The 14106-nt window shown below is 37.1% G+C and overlaps 1 long non-coding RNA gene across 1 annotated transcript in view; it reads left to right on the top strand.

Annotated features, from left to right (window-relative positions):
* LOC111737553 overlaps positions 1-14106 on the top strand; it is a 95072-nt gene that overhangs the window by 45005 nt on the left and 35961 nt on the right. The window contains exon 2 of the long non-coding RNA XR_002779472.1: positions 11344-11457. This is a non-coding gene — a long non-coding RNA (uncharacterized LOC111737553). The remainder of the gene's footprint in view (positions 1-11343; positions 11458-14106) is intronic.

The following is a 14106-nucleotide window of genomic DNA, read 5'->3' as shown; positions in this document are numbered from 1 at the left end:
TCTTGGGTGTAGTAACTTTTGATCTTCGAAGATTATTGTCCTTTGCAGTTTCCAAAGCTCCATTTAGTTCTTGGAATGAGAATGCCCTGATTTATTTTCTCGAAGTGGATCTCTGAGATGTTATATCGTATTGTCATCTCTAGGGTTTCTTTCTGTTCTGAAGAAGGATCGGAAAAGTTTCACTCTTTCATTTCAGAGACAAAACTACCATTTGGGGCTGAGGCAGGAGAGTGGGTGGGATACAGCATAATATGTGGGCACCGATCAATGAAGGGCAAGGTGAAGAGGAAATAGAGAGAAGGCCCCACTCTGAGCCCAAACCATGAAGTATTAAGCCAGCTGGCTCTATGATGCTGCCCCTAATTTTCCAACTCTATTTATACCCACAGTTCCATTGGTAGCCAAGGGGCTATCTCAGACCCCAATAAGCTTATCCTAAGGTCATTGAGAGGAGCGTATGTATGGAGTATGGGTGTGAGGGTATAGGTGTTAACAAAATTCATGGTCTCATAAATTTCTTACTCAAAACTTTGCACGAAAGGCAAGATATGCCATGGCAAAAACTAGGTTGTCACTTCCTAATTTATTTGTGGAGACTTCATGTTGAAAATAAAGCAATCAAAGTTCAAGTTTTTAAAAACTTATAACTTATTTCAGTGAAATATCAAGTTAAAAAACTCTTATTTTAGGATTTGTATTTTCATCAGTTGTCCCAAATAGTAATAACAGTGAACTTACAGTTGGGATGGTGCAGGAAGAAAGGCTAACGTTAAAAGGGAAAGTGAGTTAGAAAGAGCTCTCTGTTAGTCTTCCTTAGCTCATCTTTACACCTGAACAAAAGCCAGACCTGTGCACTGTTTTGTTTGGTGACTTGTTGACTTGGTGACTTGTTCATTTACCCAAGAAAATAGATTATGTATCTCCTCAAGATACCACACAGTCCTGAATGTAAAAAAGCAAAACAAACGAACAAACTTACAAACAAAAACAACTATCAAGCCTAGGCTAGTCCCAGTCTTAATTATCGCTATCATCATTATTACTGTTAGCCATCATATATAAAATACTGTGAGCCAAATATAGTACTATTTTATATCGCATTTAATCCTAATAACAACTCTATGAACTATAGTTTCCACCTGCATTCAGTGAGATTCAATGTTACACCTCTCGCAACTGACCGAACTTTAAAAGTTCATACTATCAACCTGCATGAAATCTGTTTCCTAATGAAAATATATCCCAAGATGTATTTTCTTCTACCAACATGGACCAAAAAGAAAATTCTGACTTTGGTTAAATTTGTGTCAAATTCGGTAGTTCTGGACCACAGGTCCCTTTATGGACTCAGAAATTTCTGTGATCGGTATTGATTCATATAAGAAGCAAAGTAAATGAGACCAGGTGACAGGGACGAGGAGGTAATTTGATCATCCTTCAGCTGAAAAAGTAATCATTATTAGGTTAAAAATAATTTGAGGAGTTCCATTTATTTAAAAGCCATAGCTTCTCTAAGAAATTTTATGGATACTTATTTTTATTTTATGGAGTTTTTTGGCTGTTGTTGCCATTTGTTCTCTTTTTCCAGTTAGAGATGACACATTTCCTCACCAACTGTTCTTTTTTATTGTGAAAGATTTTGAATATAATGGTAAAAATAGAGAATAATATGGAAACATTTATGTCCCTTTTCTAATTGTGTTCTCTCTCTCCTTCAGAGAGATCATCATAAATTCAATATCGCTGATTCCAGGAATGGTTTTATACATCTGTATCTGTAGGTATTCATATACTGCTAAGTGTTTTTCAAGTTTTTGAATTTGATGTGAATAATTTCACATTTTATGCATTCTGCTTCAAGTTGTTTATGTTTTTGAGAATCATTCCTGTCAAAATATGAGATTCATTCATTTAAAATGCTTTGTAGTAGTCTAGAATTTAAACACGCCACAATTTTTTGGTCCATTGTCATGTTGATAGACATTTGTGTTGTATCTTCTTCTCCTCCTCCTCCTCCTCCTCCTCCTCCTCCTCCTTCTTCTTCTTCTTCATCAATGCTCAGTAATCAGGCTTTTATGCACTAGTATATAAAATTTGATCAAATTTATTTAGAGTTGTTATCGAGATGTAGAATTGCTGGCTAGGATCAGGGAGCATGTCTTTCTCTAGCATATTGCCAAAATTCACCTGGCCTGAGAGTTCCAAACACCGGAATGGGACTTCAGCAAGCAGAAAGTGGATTGGATGAAGTAGGTTAGTTTCATGGTGGACACAGAGGAGTATGCAACGCTGCTTTCTTTCCATGAACCTGCTGTGATAACAATGAATTCCTTGCTCTCTTGAAAATTTGCTAGATTGTAATCTGAGGCTGAGATTTCTATTTATATTGAGTTTTTCTGTTTCAATTATTTTTTCTTCTCACTCCCTTGTGAAAATAAAATGGGTTCTCTCTGAACATTCTGTGGAAATAATGCTTCTCAGTTAGGTCACTAGCAGTAGACGGTGTTGACACATTTGAGAGTTGAAAAAGCAAAAGTTTACAATAGAGCAGTGCTTCTCAGACTGCAATGTGCCTAGGAACCACCGGGGTGTCTCATGAATTAACAGATTTCTGTTTAATTCCTGGGACTAGGCAGTCTCCAGTTCTAACAAGCTCCTACATGATGCCAATGCTGCTGCTGGTCTGAAGACTACACTTTGAGTACGGGGCAGGCTAGCCTAGAGGGAGCAAGCATTTGCCAATATTTAAACCTTTCTGGGACTTAATGCAAATTATTTTTTTTAAATCTCTTACCTTTTATTTTTCTTTAAGTATCAAAAGATTATGCAATAAGCAGAATTTAGGGCCATCTTCTTTTAAATATATCCTTATTATATTCTTGATAGAAAGGTGAGCGATTTGGTCTGTTGAAATATATCCTAGGTATATCTGTCAATCTCATTTTTGGTGAAATAGTTGAGTGTGTACTTAAGTCAAGCACAGTAATGCGTCAATGCTGCAATAACTCTTTTTTTCCCTAGATTTATTGAGATAAATTGATGTGTAATGTTTTGTAAGGTTAAGGTGTACAATGTGATGATTTGATAACATATATTGCAAAATAATTACCACAATAAAGTAAGTTAGCACATCCATTGCCTCATACAATTACTGCGTGTATGTGTTTGTGTGTGTGTGTGTGTGTGTGTGTGTGTGTGTGTGTGTGTATTTAAGCTCTTCTTTCTTGGCAGCTTTCAACTACATAATGATACAGTATTGTTAACTATAGTGGCCATGCTGTACATTAGGTCCCCAGAACTTATAACTGAAAGTTTGTTTCCTTTGACCAACATCTCTCCTTCCTACCCACCCACTTTCCCCTCATACCACCCCACATCTTGGCCCCTAGCAACTACAATTTGTTTTTATGAGTTTGGCATTTTTAGATTGCACATTATAAGGGAGATCAGACGGTATTTGCATTTTTCTGCCTGACTTTTTTTCACTTGGCCTAATACCCTCAAGATTCATCCATATCGTTGAAAATGGAAGAATTTCCTTCATTTTTATGGCTGAATAATAGTACTGTGTGTGTGTGTGCGTGTGCGTGCGTGTGTGTGTGTGTGTGTGTTCATCACATTTTCTTTTTTCGTTCATTCATTCAAAACATTTAGGTTGTTTCCACATTTTGGCTATTATGAATAATGCTGTAATAAACATGGGTGCAGATATCTCTTCAAGATACTGATTTCATTTTCTTTGGATACATACTCAGAAATGGTCTTACTGCATCATATCGTAGTTCTGTTTTCAATTCTTCTGAGTAGCCTCCATGCTGTTTTCTAAAGTGGCCGATCAATGCACATTCCCACCAACAGTGCGTGAGGATTCTCTTTTCTCCACACTCTTGCCAAAATTTATTACCTGTTGTCTTTTGCATAACAGTAATAATAATGTCATTTTTTGTTAATTCTAACAAGTGTGAGGTGATCTCTTATTATGTTTTTAATTTGTATTTCCTCGATGATTAGTGATTTTGAACACCCTTTTAATGCACCTGTTGGCTGTGTATGTGCCTCCTTTGGAAAAATAGATGTCTATTCAGATCATCTGTTCATTTTTTAAACAGACTTTTTTCTTTTGAGTTGTATGAGTTTATTTACATTCTGCATATTAACCCCTTATTAAGTATATGGTTTGAAAATATTTTTTGTTAATCCATAAGATATCTTTTTATCTTATTGATGCTTTTGTTGTGCAGAGGCTTTTTAGTTTGGTGTAGTCGCACTTGTTAAGTTTTGCTTTTGTTACTTGGGCTTTTGGTGTCATATCTGAAAAATTGTTGCTAAGATCAACATCAAGGAGTTTCTCCCCTGCGCTTTATTCTAGGAGTTTTATGGTTTCAGGTCTTACATTTAGTCTTTCAAATGTTTCACATTAATTTTTATGAGCAGATTAAAATAGAGATCTAATTTCATTCTTTTGCATGTGAATATACGTTTTTTTCCAACACCCCTTGTTGAAGATACTGTCCTTTCCTTTGAGTAGTCTTGGTTCTCTTGTTAAATATTAGCTGACCGTATATGCGTAGGTTTATTTCTAGACTCTCAATTCTGTGTCTTTGGTCTATATGCCTGTTTTAATACCATAATCACACTATGTTGATTACTATATATTTGTATTCTAGTTTGAAATCAAGAACTATGATGCCTCTAGCTTTGTTCTTCATCCTCAGAATTGCTTTGGCTGTTTGAAGTTTTAGGATTGCTTTTTTGTTTTTGTAAAAAATGCTGTTAGAATTTTGATAGGGATGACACTGAATCTACAAATGCCTTTGGGCATTTTAACAATATTAATTCTTCTGATCCATGAACACAGGATATCTTTCCGTTTAGTTTTGTCACCTTCAATTTCTTTCATTAATGTCTTATAGTTTTCAGTGTATAGATCTTTCCCTTCCTTGGTTAAATTTATTCCTAAGTATTTTATTGTTTTTGATGCTATTGCTAATGAGATTGCTATCGTGATTTCCTTTCTCAATAGATCATTGTCGTATTAAGGAACTAATTTTTGTATGCTGATTTTGTATCCTGCAACTTTACCGAATTTGTTTATTAGTTCTAACAGTTTTGTGTGTAGTGGGAAGGGTTAGGTTTTATACAAATAGGGCCGTGTCATCTGCAAACAGAGAAAATTTTACTTCTTCTTTTCAAATTTGTATGCCTTTTTTTTTCTTGCGGAAATGCTCTGTAAAGGACTTCCAGTACTGTGTTGAATATGAATGGTGACAGTGGACGCCGTTGTTTTATTCCTGATTTAGAGGAAAAGCTTTCAGACTTTCCTAATGAGTTGTAATGCCTCTTCTATCATTTCTAATTTTGAGTCTTCTTTCTTTTCTTCTTATCTAGGTAAAAGTTTGTTAATTTTTTTTTTAATTTAAAAAAAACTGCTCTTCATTTTGTTGATCTTTTTTATTGTTTTTCTGGTTTCTATTTCATTTATTTCTACTCTGATCTTTGTTATTTTCTTCATTTTGCTAATTTTGGATTTAGTTTATTATTCTTTACCTAGTTCCTAAAAGATGTAAGTTAGATTCTTTATTTTTTTCTTAATGTAGGTTTTTATCACTGTAAAACCTCTTTTTCTTCATCACGTAAGTTTTGCTATACTGTTTAATTTTTGTTTGTCTCAAAATATTTTTTTTTAATTTTCCATTTGATTGCTTCTTCAACCCACTGGTTTTCCAGGAAAGTGTTGTTTATCTCCACATATTTGTGAATTTTTCATTTCCTCTCTTGCTTATGATTTCTACATTCATACCATTGTGTACGAAAAGATACCTGGTATGATTTCAAACTTCTTAAATTTTCTAAGACTTGTTTTGTGAATTAGCACGTGATTTATCATGAAGAATTTTTTTTTTTTTGCATTTGAGAAGAATGTGTGTTTTGTTGCTGTTGGATAGAATGTTTTGTTACATCCATTTGATCTAAAATATGATTCAAGTCCAGTGTTTCCTTATTGATTTTTTTATCTGAATGATCAATCTGTTATTGAATTCCCCTATTATTATATTTTTTGGAGTATTGAATTCCCCTATTATTATATTTTTTTTCTGCCTTCAGTTCTGTTAGTATTTGCTTAATATATTTAGGCACTCTGATGTTGGGTAAGTATATATTTATGATTCTTATATCATCTCAATAAATTGACACACCTTACCATTTTATAATGACCTTCTTTGTCTCTTATTACAGTTTTTGACTTAAAGTCTATTTTCTCTGATATAAGTGTAGCTACTCTTACTCTTTTTGGGTTTCCATTTGTGTGTAATATCCTTTTCCATCCTTCCTATTGAGCCTATGTATGTCTTTGAAGCTGAAGTGAGTCTAGGCAAGCATAGAGTTGGAATTTTCATTCAACCACTTTATGCCTTTCGTTTGGAGAATTTAATCCATTTACATTTAAAATAATATTGACAGGTAAGGACTTACGAATGTGATCTTATTGTTTTCTGACTGTTTTGCAATTCCCTTGTTCCTTCCTTCCTCTCTTGTCTCCCTTTGTGAATTGATGATTTTCCATAGTGGTATACTTTGATTCTCTTCTATTTATCTTCTGTGTATCTACTATAGGTTTTCATTTTGTGATTATGATGGAGCTTGCATGAAACATTTAATTAAGAGCTGGGGAAGGAAGCCAGGAGCTTGCTCGTGTACTCCACTTACTCTCATCCAAGAAATCACAGGCTGAGAAAGTTTCTCTTGGTGCTGAGCTATGCCAGCGTGGGGAAGGTGAGATGGGGTTAAATGAAATTATTCCTCTCCTCTCACCCTCTTCAATGCATCCAACCTTGGATTTTTTTTTCCCTCTCAAATAGTATGCTGAAATGTGTTAGTGGGACTCCCGGACTCCCAAAAAGGCCTTGGTTAATTGACAAAAATCATTGTTCTTTGAGGGGAAGATGGTAGGAAATGTTTATTTCACCATGTTGATGATGTCACATCTGCATTAATGTACTAGGCTCTGCACCACATTATGAGCGAAGTCTGTGATTTTTAGGTGCCGGGTACTACTTCAAAACGATATTATGAAGTAATAAAGTATGTAAATATAAAAATAAAAAACATAAGAGGAGTACAAGAAAATATAAAGGAAGACATCTATTCTTATAAGGAGAAAAACCTTTCTAAGTATAAAAAGAAAGGCAAAAAAATAAAAGAAATATCAAAATATCAAAAATTTAAATATTGAGGTAAAAAGTACTATAAACAAAATTAAAAGAAAAATCTAATGTTGGAAAACTAAAATGTGGCACATAATTTTTAAGAATTTCATAAATGAAATGAAATCATAAAGAAAATATGAAAACTACAACAAAACGTACATATAATATAAATAGACAATTTGCAATAGAATTAATACAAATAGTCAATGTGAAAACCTTAACTCGTTATACTAAAAAAAATTCAAATTAAATAAAAAATAAAATATAATTTTCATTCATTCTATTGGCCATTGTTCTCAGTTACCCTTCTCTTCTTTTTTTTATTTTAATTTTTACTTCTTTCCTCTTCTCCCCCTTTTGAAGCATTTCTGCCTATGTTATTTATTTCACTCCCACCGTCAACTTTCCCCATCAAAATTTATCCTCCGGGAAGAATCAAATTATAAAATAAGGAAATACAATTCCTTTTCATACTTTGTATTTTCTCTTATTCTGTTTTACGTTAGAAAAATAAAAGGTGCTTTTGTTTTAATCCCAGGTGGGAGGTGAAATGTGGTTGACTTATGTACTTCCCCAAAGACCCAAACACATTGTTACGGTCACACACCATCGTGTCAGAGGCAGTTGGGCAATCAGGAAGGGCTCCAATACTTGGATCTGAGTTTCAAAAGAAGAGTAAGAGAGTGAGCAGTCTAGGGGAGAGAGGAGGTGGCAATGGATTTGGAGGAGAAGAAAGACACGAGGAGGGAAGGAAAAGACGGAGAGGAGGCAATTGCTCCCCACCATCTCTGCAGAAATATAGAAACCTGGAGACTACGGTCAGTTTTCCAGGAACTACCATTTGCGTTCCTAGTCTTCATGGTGCCAAATGCCAGGTCATATGTGTCATGAATGAGGACACTGAAGAAGACGTCAGTCCTCTATCAGAAGGGCACACAATTCCTGTCCACCTCAGCTATTCAACAGGGTGTACTGAATAAATAGAAATCATGTGGGTACTAATGGTCACAGCCACCTGACTATACCTTTTCTTTTAAATGAAGTACCAGGAATCCCAGCACTAAGACCAGGATTAAGTAAAATGCTTCAGGATAGGGAAGTTGTAGTAGATGCTGTTTTTATATGGTAAAAATATTTATTATTTTCCTAAGTAAATATTATTCATCATTAAGTATAATGGCTGACCAGACTATGTAAAAGCATCCTAATTGGAGAATAAAAACATATGTTCCTGACTTACATTGGTCATAAGAATAGTTTAGCATAAATCTTTCTAATACATCTGCCTTCCCATTTACAGAAATCGCCTTGACCTCAGTAGTGTAAATGTAATCCCTTCCTGACCAATCCTCCAGTAGAGAAGTGGCTTCTAAGTCATCACATAATAACTACTCCTTTTAAAGAATTCTGGCAAATCCTCCCAACATACTCACCATGTAGCAGAGACCTGGAGCACACTCCTAGGGACAGGAAACTTGTGAATGTGTGTCTTTTATTTTGCGTGGGGTTGCCAAGTTTGCACTGGACGAAGACTAAGGCTTTTCTAGGAGTGGGGGTAAGGTCATCTCTGAATTCCTGGCATTTCTGATTGTGCTGGGTCAAGTGCATCAAAGATTAGTTATCAGAAAGGCAGCAGGAGAGCTCACTTTTCTTTTTCAGAACCTGGTCCTTTGCACTGGATGGATAGAAAGAGATTGGGAGCCTGTTGCTTTGGGTGTGCAGTAGGAGAGAGTCATCCTCTGAGCCTAAGCTTGGCACATGCTGATTCTTCTCTACCTGGAAAGCCCACTCTGCTTACCTACACCCCGTGCACTTCCCCCTCCTCCTGCCGATAGGAGAGCATTCGTCTCTCAATGCCTTTGGTTTACTCTTCATAAGGAGCCCTCGCTTTGCTCTGTGTGCTTCGTGCTCTGCCCACCATGTGTTTTTGTCTCACTGTGTAACACGGTCCCATTTCCCAGTCCCATTCCAATGGGTCTCTGTCCCATTGGAGCAACAAGGAGCCTTGGAAGAGAATGAGCTTTGCCCTTAGACAAACCAGCAGTTCTGTCTCATCGTAGTTTAGATGTGGAACTTTGGGAAAATTTCTCTCTGAGTCCTAGTTTCTGTCATGAAGATGGGGAACAAAAAGATATTCTTTGCAGTGAAAATAATGTAAACCATCTAGTATAGTGTTTAGTACAGGGTTGGCATGACATTTATGTCATTTATATTATTTTAAGATCTTTGAGTAGGTGAACATTGCTTTTAATCTGTATTTTACCCCACAGCAGTTGAATAGAGCTAAAACATGAAAGAGTGAGATTTGTGAAAACTGAGGTAGTATAACTTTGCTGCTAATTGTGTGATTTGAGGAAATTTCTTAAACTCTCTCGATCCAAATTATATCATCTAAAATTTGTCAGAATAAGAGTAAATATTCCACAGTCTTCTGTGGTGATTCAATGTAATGATGTATTAAAGTAATTAACAAAGAGCCCACCCAATAAATATCGAATGAACGAATATTAGGGACTGTTCCTTAGAAAATGCAGCTTAAGATCAAGCCAGGAATAATTGTCTCTCCAACTAGATTGGCCTCCCCCTCTTCCCAGAGCTGTCTCTTGGGGGGGGGGGTCGCGGGGGATTTAGGGCATCTCTGGGCCATGGCCCTCGTGTACAGAAGTGGAAGCCGAAGCTCGAGGAGCTCTGAGAAGTGGCCCAGGCCACACAGGGAGCTAATGGCCAAGCCTATCAGAGTGCTGGCTGTTTCCACAGTTCTCCAGGGTCTGACCTCTCTGCCACCTCTCATTTCTGTGCCTTTTGACCTACAGGAGTGCACAGCAAGGCCTTCGACAAATAAACAGTGGCCTAGAGATTAAACTGCACCTGAAGCTGGTTATGCAGGTTCACTTAGCATTTGAACCAAGGGCGGAAACTCGGCTGTACCCAGACTGCAAAGGGATTAACCCATTCTGTGACTCGGCCTGTGAATTACTACTCAACTTAGTAAACACAAGAAGGGAGGGAAGAACTAAGTCTCATTAAAGAAACACAAACCTGTATAAAAAATTTAAACAAATAGAAAAGAAATCAATAACAAATAAAACAATTGGAAAAAAACTAAGTGTGGTTAGATGTGCAGAAAAAAAACGCCATACAACCTTTCTTCTGGCTTTCTCATCCATCACAGACAAGAAAAGAATTAATGAAATACAGCGAAAGGGGTCATTTTCTGTGAGAAATCGTGGGGGCCATTTTAGAATTCTGCCCACTGCCATCCTGGTTCAAACCCCCATCTTTCTAATTACTCTGCTTCAGCCAAATCGGGCTGCTTTGTGTGCCCTTGAATGAATGAGCTAGCTTTACTCCTACCTCAATGCCTTTGCATTTGCCATTCCTGCTGTTCAGATAAAGGTTTTGCTCAGAAGTTACATCCACAGAGAGGCCATTTTGACCATTTTAATTAGGGAGCTTCCTCTCTAACTCTCTGCCTTCTCATGGAAATGTCCTCTTTAGTTTCCCAATGCTTATTGCCACTTCAATGTGATTCATTTACTTCTTGGTTTCTATATTTGTTGTCTTTCACTGTGCCCCTGCTCCCACATAAACTCCCTGACGGAAAGGACACATCCTGTCCTGTTCGTCAATGTATCCCCAAGGCCTGGATTCGTACTGGCACATAATAAGCCCTAAGCACATGCACGAATGCGCGTTTTGTGGAAAGTGAGAGGATAGAGGGGTGGTAGAAGCGAGTCGTGAGGAAGGAGGACGTGGCGTTTGGCTGGAGCCGAAGGCCTCGGATGACTCATTAAGAGCTTGAGCACAAATGAAGAGAAAGGAACTCTTGGAGAGACAATGAAGCTGTTAGAGAATGTAAGTTCACAGGCGAGTTCCAAGTTCAGGCCTGCCCCCTCCCCCGTGTTTAGGGGACACTGAGCTTTGAGCATACCACTTGGTAATGGCGTCTCTGGCCCACCTCCCGCCACCATGCCCTCCACTCTCATTCCTTTTGGGCTGTAGAACAAATCTGCCTTCCCACTTTCCCTTGTCCAGAGGGGCGGCAGACGAAAGGGTAACCTTAGATATGTATGATGCTGGCTTAACGGAGAAAAAGCATGACTTGTGATACCAACCATTCAATGTTAATTTCCAGGTACCTTTAAGGGGCGGGCAGAGCAAGTATGCGGCCATCAGAATTACCTTCTTTTCCATCGAGTCCAGGATGAGCCTCCTTCCACACCTTGAGCTGGACGCAGTGGATGCGGATGTAAGTTTCCAGATCTGCAGTTCATTAAGCTCTTGCCTTGGTACGATATTATTTTCAAAATCCCCCAATGGTTTATTGTGAAGGAAAAGAATTCCCCTATGTGACCCATGTTGAGTACATGTGTGTAATAAATTTGGGGATTTTAGCATCCCTTGACAATTACATTTCTTGCTATGTCAGCTATTTTAACACATTTTCTCCTCAGTTATAGTTGGATTAATTATATTTATGCCCAGACATTAGCCTATGATATTATATTCCAAATAAGACTTGTTTATACTATTTACTGTTTTTCATTTTCTATTATTTTTTCTAATTATTTTTTCGAACTTTTGTTGAGGGAGGAGATATATTAAGATACTTTGAGCACTCTGAACCCAAGATCCTGGATTAGGCAGTTTTCACGCTCTAGCAGATGGCTTGGCTTGGTATGTGTATGCATTATAATTTGAATATAGTATATGTATAAATCAATGATGCCTTTTATTTACGTTCAATGGATAAATAACCTCAGCTTTAAATATTTTTATTGATAGAATTACTCCTGTGAGACAGCAGACATGTCTACTCATGGCAAAATTTGAGCCAAGTCCAGATCAAAATAAATGAAAGAAGTGGTACCTGTTTAGGAGTTTTAACGGCCAACTGGGAATCTCATCTCTAGTTATTTCGTAATAAAATGAGATTTTTGCTGATTCGAAATGACAGGAATTGCAGTTTGGTCTAGTTTACCATATTTCGCCAAGAGAATCTATATTCCCTGGGCTTGAGACCAAAGTGCATAAATAATTTTTGCCCAAGCCTGTGGGAGTATACACGACTTGTCATAAAACGAGCTACTGGCGCTCTTACACTTTGAGGATATTTGTTTCACTAGGAAGATTGAGGAAGAAGCTGTTAGCAAAACTATGTTGATCTTCTTTCAGAGGAGAGAAAATTGAGCCTTAGGGTGAAAAGGAGAAGGTTCAGAAGAAATAGCTGATGTGTCTGTGATAATTATGTTTACATGGGTAAGAGGTGTCAAAGTGACATTACTCATGAGGCTGATTTGAACAGAATGTTGCAAATCACTTTCAAGATTTTCTTTGGACTTCCCCATATTTTTGGAGGTTGGAGTCAGGATTACTGGCTTTGGTAATTAATCCTTCCCAGGCTGCATTCTTTGCTACTGAGCGTAGCAGTGATTCAGGGGCTCAACCTGCTAAATCAAGATAATGCTTGACCTCTGGAAGCAGAAGCCTTTCCCTCACTCAGCCAGAGAAACTAAACCCAGGAGCACAATTGGTAAAATCAGCAGAGTCCATATTTGAAGAGCTGTAGAGGGAGCTTAGACTATCTACTTCTGGCATTATGAGGGGATTTTAAGAATATAGTATAAAAAGTTATAAACTTCTAGGACAAAGTTAGTTGGGTTTTGCATGAATCCAGACACGGGGCCCTTAAAGAGCTGTAATATTTTCAAGGGAACCGTTGGTTTCAACATAAACTTATCACAGTAGATCTTTTATGTCTGCTATGTTTGCATGTTTATTTGCCTCGTGTTTGTTTCACAAGAGCCCTATATTAATGTCACAACTATGCATAAAGGAACTCATTAGGTTAGTTTGAAAAGAGCTAAGGTGTTTAAGATAGTTATCTTGTCCAACAGTCTATCATGATCTTTGTGTTATTACGCAATTAGATACAGTACCTTTAGACAACACCTACAACTCTTGTGAGATTGTGCTGAGAAAATGATCACTTTGCTTTTTGTCAAGGAAGGGAAATAGGACCACTTTCCCACTGTGAAACCAATTTAGATTTATAAGAAGTTAGGACTAGAGTGGCCCCCTTTTGAAAGAGCTAAGACAAAATAACCATGCTCGCTAGCACGGGCACCAGCGCTTAGCATAGAATAGGTACTTTAAAAATCATTTGAATGAGTAATATTAAATGACGATTTTCTGTTGTTTTAAAAATAATTTTGTTAGTCACTAAACTTGAGATTTTTGAGACTACAGCAATGAAACATTTTGAGTAAGTTTGCCATTGTATTTCTTCAACTTGACACACAAATATTAAAGTCTTACGATTTCTTTGAGTTTAAAGATTAGTCTCAGCTGGGATGGTGCAAGAATGGGAGAAACATCTTCTGTTTTGAAAAACAAATGACACATTAGATATTTTCTCTATTCACTGCCGCCCTGCATCTGGCCTCACAGGGCAAATCTGAACTTGCTTTTATCATGTCCCTTATCATACTCTGTCCTATAATTGTCGGGTTACTGTGTCTATCCCAGTAGATTGCATACTCTTGGACAGCGAGGTTTAAATGTATCACCTGGCTTTATATTCCTAGGGTCCATTTGGTACCTGTAATATACTAGGAGCTCAAAAACAGGGGTCTGAATGAATGATTAAAAGGCAGAATTCCGAAAGCTTTTTTGAAGCTGCTGAACATTTTCAGTTCCTGTGTGTATGTGAGATGTGTGTGTGTCTCACCCAAAGCGTCACTATGTTCATCTAAATGTGTTTTTCCTTACTATGTTTCATCTAAATTTAATTTTACATTCACACCCACACACAACCTCATACCTCATACCTACCAGACACAAACCCGAGCTGCACATACAACATATATTCTCTAATTTTTAGACTTTAAAAGCAAAA

Source organism: Pteropus vampyrus, unplaced genomic scaffold (assembly GCF_000151845.1).
Source record: "Pteropus vampyrus isolate Shadow unplaced genomic scaffold, Pvam_2.0 Scaffold28, whole genome shotgun sequence".
Lineage (NCBI taxonomy): Eukaryota > Metazoa > Chordata > Mammalia > Chiroptera > Pteropodidae > Pteropus > Pteropus vampyrus.
The sequence above is the reverse complement of the archived record's forward strand: the minus strand, read 5'-3'. Positions and strand labels throughout refer to the sequence as shown.